Here is a 6,075-nt window from a genome sequence, read left to right as displayed (position 1 = left end):
TTTGCAAATATCTTCTCCCATTCTGTCAGTTGTCTTTTGGTTTTGTTAACTGTTTCCTTTGCTGTGGAAAAGCTTTTGATCTTGATAAAATCCCAATTGTTCATTTTTGCCCTTGCTTCCCTTGCTTTGGCGATGTTCCTAGGAAGATGTTGCTGCGGCTGAGGTCGAAGAGGTTGCTGCCTGTGTTCTCCTCAAGGATTTTGATGGATTCCTTTCTCACATTGAGGTCCTTCATCCATTTGGAGTCTATTTTCGTGTGTGGTGTAAGGAAATGATCCAATTTCATTTTTTGCATGTGGTTGTCCAATTTTCCCAACACCATTTATTGAAGAGGCTGTCTTTTTTCCATTGTACATTCTTTCCTGCTTTGTCGAAGATTAGTTGACCATAGAGTTGCGGGTCTATTTCTGGGCTCTCTATTCTGTTCCATTGATCTATGTGTCTGTTTTTGTGCCAGTACCATGCTGTCCTGATGATGACAGCTTTGTAGTAGAGCTTGAAGTCCGGAATTGTGATGCCCCCCACTTTGGCTTTCTTTTTCAATATTCCTTTGGCTATTCAAGGTCTTTTCTGGTTCCATATAAATTTTAGGATTATTTGTTCCATTTCTTTGAAAAAAATGGATGGTACTTTGATAGGAATTGCATTAAATGTGTAGATTGCTTTAGGTAGCATAGACATTTTCACAATATGTATTCTTCCAATCCAGGAGCATGGAACATTTTTTCCATTTCTTTGTGTCTTCCTCAATTTCTTAAATGAGTACTTGATAGTTTTCTGTGTATAGATTCTTAGCCTCTTTGGTTAGGTTTATTCCTAGCTATCTTATAGTTTTGGGTGCAATTGTAAATGGGTTTGACTCTTAATTTCTCTTTCTTCTGTCTTGTTGTTGGTGTAGAGAAATGCAACTGATTTCTGTGCATTGATTTTATATCCTGACACTTCACTGAATTCCTGTACAAGTTCTAGCAGTTTTGGAGTGGAGTCTTTTGGGTTTTCCACATATAGTATCATATCATCTGTGAAGAGTGATAGTTTGACTTCTTCTTTGCCGATTTGGATGCCTTTAATTTCCTTTTGTTGTCTGATTGCTGAGGCTAGGACTTCTAGTAATATGTTGAATAGCAGTGGTGATAACGGACATCCCTACCGTGTTCCTGACCTTAGCGGAAAAGCTTTCAGTTCTTCTCCATTGAGAATGATATTTGCAGTGGGTTTTTCATAGATGGTTTTGATAATATTGAGGTATGTGCCCTCTATCCCTATACTTTGAGGAGTTTTGATCAGGAAGGGATGCTGTACTTTGTCAAATGCTTTTGCAGCATCTATGGAGAGTATCATATGGTTCTTGTTCTTTCTTTTATTAATGTGTTTTATCACATTGATTGATTTGTGGATGTTGAACCAACCTTGCAGCCCTGAGATAAATCCCACTTGGTCGTGGTGAATAATCCTTTTAACGTACTGTTGAATCCTATTGGCTAGTATTTTGGTGAGAATTTTTGCATCTGTGTTCATCAAGGATATTGGTCTGTAGTTCTCCTTTTTGATGGGGTCCTTGTCTGGTTTTAGGATCAAGGTGATGCTGGCCTCATAAAATGAGTTTGGATGTTTTCCTTCCATTTCTATTTTCTGGAACAGTTTCAGGAGAATAGGAATTAGTTCTTCTTTAAATGTTTGGTAGAATTCCCCCGGGAAGCCATCTGGCCCTGGGCTTTTGTTTGTATGGAGATTTTTGATGACTGTTTCAATCTCCTTACTGGTTATGAGTCTGTTCAGGCTTTCTAATTCTTGCTGGTTCAGTTGTGGTAGCTTATATGTCTCTAGGAATGCATCCATTTCTTCCAGATTGTCAAATTTGTTGGCATAGAGTTGCTCATAGTATGTTCTTATAATTGTCTGTATTTCTTTGGTGTTCGTTGTGATCTCTCCTCTTTCATTCATGATTTTATTTATTTGGGTCCTTTATCTTTTCTTTTTGATAAGTCTGGCCAGGGGTTTATCAATCTTATTAATTCTTTCAAAGAACCAGCTCCTACTTTCGTTGATTTGTTCTATTGTTTTTTTGGTTTCTATTTCATTGATTTCTGCTCTGATCTTTATGATTTTTCTTCTCCTGCTGGGTTTAGGGTTTCTTTCTTGTTCTTTCTCCAGCCCCTTTAGGAGTAGGGTTAGGTTGTTTACCTGAGACTTTTCTTGTTTCTTGAGAAAGGCTTTACCGCTATATATTTTCCTCTCAGGACTGCCTTTGTTGTGTCCCACAGATTTTGAACCATTGTATTTTCATTATCATTTGTTTCCATGACTTTTTTCAATTCTTCTTTAATTTCCTGGTTGACCCATTCATTCTTTAGAAGGATGCTGTTTAGTCTCCATGTATTTGGGTTCTTTCCAAATTTCCTCTTGTGATTGAGTTCTAGCTTCAGAGCATTGTGGTCTGAAAATATGCAGGGAATGATCCCAATCTTTGATACTGGTTGAGACCTGATTTAGGACCGAGGATGTGATCTATTCTCGAGAATGTTCCATGTGCACTAGAGAAGAATGTGTATTCTGTTGCTTTGGGATGAAATGTTCTGAATATATCTGTGATGTCCATCTGGTCCAGTGTGTTTTTTAAGGCCTTTATTTCCTTGTTGATCTTTTGCTTGGATGATCTGTCCATTTCAGTGAGGGGAGTGTTAAAGTCCCCTACTATTATTGTATGATTGTCGATGTGTTTCTTTGATTTTGTTATTAATTGGTTTATATAGTTGGCTGCTCCCACGTTAGGGGCATAGATATTTACAATTGTTAGATCTTCTTGTTGGACTTTGAGTCCAACAAGATCCTTTGAGTATGATATATTGTCCTTCCTCATCTCTTATTATAGTCTTTGGCTTAAAATCTAATTGATCTGATATAAGGATTGCCACTCCTGCTTTCTTCTGATGTCCATTAGTATGGTAAATTCTTTTCCACCCCCTCACTTTAAATCTGAAGGTGTCTTCGGGTTTAAAATGAGTTCCTTGTAGGCAACATATAGATAGGGTTTGTTTTTTTTATCCATTCTGATACCCTGTGTCTTTTGATTGGGGCATTTAGCCCATTAACATTCAGGGTAACTATTGAGAGATATGAATTTAGTGCCATTGTATTGCCTGTAAGGTGACTGTTATTGTATATTGTCTCTGTTCCTTTCTGATCTACTAGCTTTAGGGTCTCTCTTTGCTTAGAGGACCCCTTTCAATATTTCCTGTAGAGCTGGTTTGGTGTTTGCAAATTCTTTCAGTTTTTGTTTGTCCTGGAAGCTTTTAATCTCTCCTTCTATTTTCAATGATAGCCTAGCTGGATATAGTATTCTTGGCTGCATGTTTTTCTCGTTTAGTACTCTGAATATATCATGCCAGCTCTTTCTTCCTGCCAAGTCTCTGTGGATAACTCTGCTGCCAATCTAATATTTTTATCATTGTATGTTACAGACTTCTTTTCCTGGGCTACTTTCAGGATTTTCTCTTTGTCACTAAGATTTGTAAATTTGACTATTAGGTGATGGGGTGTGGACCTATTCTTATTGATTTTGAGGGGGGTTCTCTGAACCTCCTGGATTTTGATGCTTGTTCCCTTTGCCATATTGGGGAAATTCTCTCCAATAATTCTCTCCAATATACCTTCTGCTCCTCTCTCTCTTTCACTTCTTCTGGAATCCCAATTATTCTAATGTTGTTTCATCTTATGGTGTCACTTATCTCTCGAATTCTGGCCTCGTGGTCCAGTAGCTGTTTGTCCCTCTTTTGCTCAGCTTCTTTATTCTCTGTCATTTGGTCTTCTATATCGCTAATTCTTTCTTCTGCCTCATTTATCCTAGCAGTGAGAGCCTCCATTTTTGATTGCACCTCATTAATAGCTTTTTTTATTTCAACTTGATTAGATTTTAGTTCTTTTATTTCTCCAGAAAGGGCTTTTATATCTCCCGAGAGGGTTTCTCTAATATCTTCCATGCCTTTTTTGAGCCTGGCTAGAACCTTGAGAATCGTCGTTCTGAACTCTAGATCTGACATATTACCAATGTCTGTATTGATTAGGTCCCTAGCCTTTGGTACTGCCTCTTGTTCTTTTTTTGGGGGTGAATTTTTCTGCCTTGTCATTTTGTCCAGATAAGAGTATATGAAGGAAAAAGTAAAATACTAAAAGGGTGGCAACAACCCCAGGAAAATATGCTTTAGCCAAATCAGAAGAGATCCCAAATCTTGAGGGGGGGGGGGAAGGGGATAAAAAGAGGTTCAGAAAGAAAAAAAAAAAAAAGAAAGAAAAAAGAAAAAAGAAATAAATAAAAAAAGAAAACCAATAATGAAAAAATATAAAAAGGAAAACAAACAAACAAACAAAAATATATATATATATATATATTAGATAAACTAGTTAAAAAAAATTAAAAAAGAAAGGGGTAAAAGTTAAAAAAATTAGCAGAAGAAGAGAAAAAAAAATTGAAAAAGAAAAAAAATTAAATTAACTGCAAGGCTAAAGAATCATGGAGAGAAAGCCATGAGTTCCGTGCTTTGCTTTCTCTTCCTCTGGAATTCCGCTGCTCTCCTTGGTATTGAAACTGTACTCCTTGGTAGGTGAACTTGGTCCTGGCTGGGTTTCTTGTTGATCTTCTGGGGGAGGGGCCTGTTGTAGTGATTCTCAAGTGTCTTTGCCTCAGGCGGAGTTGCACCACCCTTACCTGTGGCCCGGCTGAGTAATCTGCTTGGGTTTGCTTTCAGGAGCTTTTGTTCCCTGAGCGCCTTCCGTAGAGTTCTGGAGGACAGGAATGAAGATGGCAGCCTCCCAGTCTCCGGCCCGGAGGAGCCAAGAGCCCGGGGCCCCACTCCTCAGTGCGCCCTCAGAGAACAGCGCCCAATACTCCTGTCACCCTGGCCTCCGGCCGCGGTCCGAACTGACTGAGCCTGTGACTGGTTCAAGGTAACCCCGAGCTTAGAGCTCGCTCCTTGGCTCCGTCTCTGTAGCCGGCTTCCCAGTTCTAATACCTGCAAGCTCTGCGACACTCAGCCACCCCCGATCCTTCTGTGACCCTGCGGGACCTGAGGCCACGCTGACCCTGCGTGGGCTTCACCCTGGTTAAGCCTCTGGAGTGATGTCCCTCAGCGGAACAGACTTTTAAAAGTCCTCGTTTTGTGCTCCGTTGCTCCGCTGCTTGCCGGGAGCCGGCCCCTCCCCCTGCGGTCTATCTTCCCGTTGCTTTGGATTCACTTCTCTGCCAGTCCTACCTTTCAGAAAGTGGTTGATTTTCTGTTTCTAGAATTGCAGTTCTTCTTCTCTTCAATCTCCCGTTGGATTTGTAGGTGTTTGCAATCTTTAGATAAGCTATCTAGCTGATCTCCCGCTACCTGAAGTAGTCTCAGCCTGCTACTTCTCCGCCATCTTGACTCTAGAAAAGGAATTTTTAATGTCATGTAGAAAGTTGAAACAATGAAGGTAATTAATTAAAAAGAGGAATGCTCAGCTGCATAATGGGAAGACTATATAAAAGAACATTTTTTTAAGAATGATAAATCAAAATAATCTAAGATAATTTTGAAAATTCTTATTTTATTTTATTTCAAAGTAAAAATTTTGAAGGAGACATGACTTATGAACACATTCTATGTACTAGAACTCATTCTTGTGCAATGTATGCTTATTCATGTTGCTTCCTTCTTTTTTTCCTTTTTTTTTTTTTTCTATTTAAGTATCATGATAATCAAACTACTCTTTTGAATTCTTGGCAGTTGTCTCATGAAATGTCAGTTTTATTTCTAATTTTATAAACTTCTTATTATATTCCTTTTCTTCCATGTTTTGAAAAGAATCTAATCCCCTTTACACTGTTGGTGGGAATGCAAGCTGGTGCAGCCACTCTGATAAACAATATGGAGATTCCTCAAAAAGTTAAAAATAGAGCTTCCTTATGACCCAGCAATTGCACTACTAGGTAGTTACCCCAAAGATTCAAATGTAGTGATCTAAAAGGGTATCTGCCCTCCAATGTTTTAGCAGCACTGTCCACAATAGTCAAACTATAAAGAGCCCAGATGTTCATCAAGAGATGAATGA

This window comes from Lontra canadensis, unplaced genomic scaffold (genome assembly GCF_010015895.1).
Source record: "Lontra canadensis isolate GAN:19392208 unplaced genomic scaffold, GSC_riverotter_1.0 scaffold1, whole genome shotgun sequence".
In the NCBI taxonomy this organism is placed as follows: Eukaryota; Metazoa; Chordata; class Mammalia; order Carnivora; family Mustelidae; genus Lontra; species Lontra canadensis.
This window is presented reverse-complemented; position numbering follows the sequence as displayed.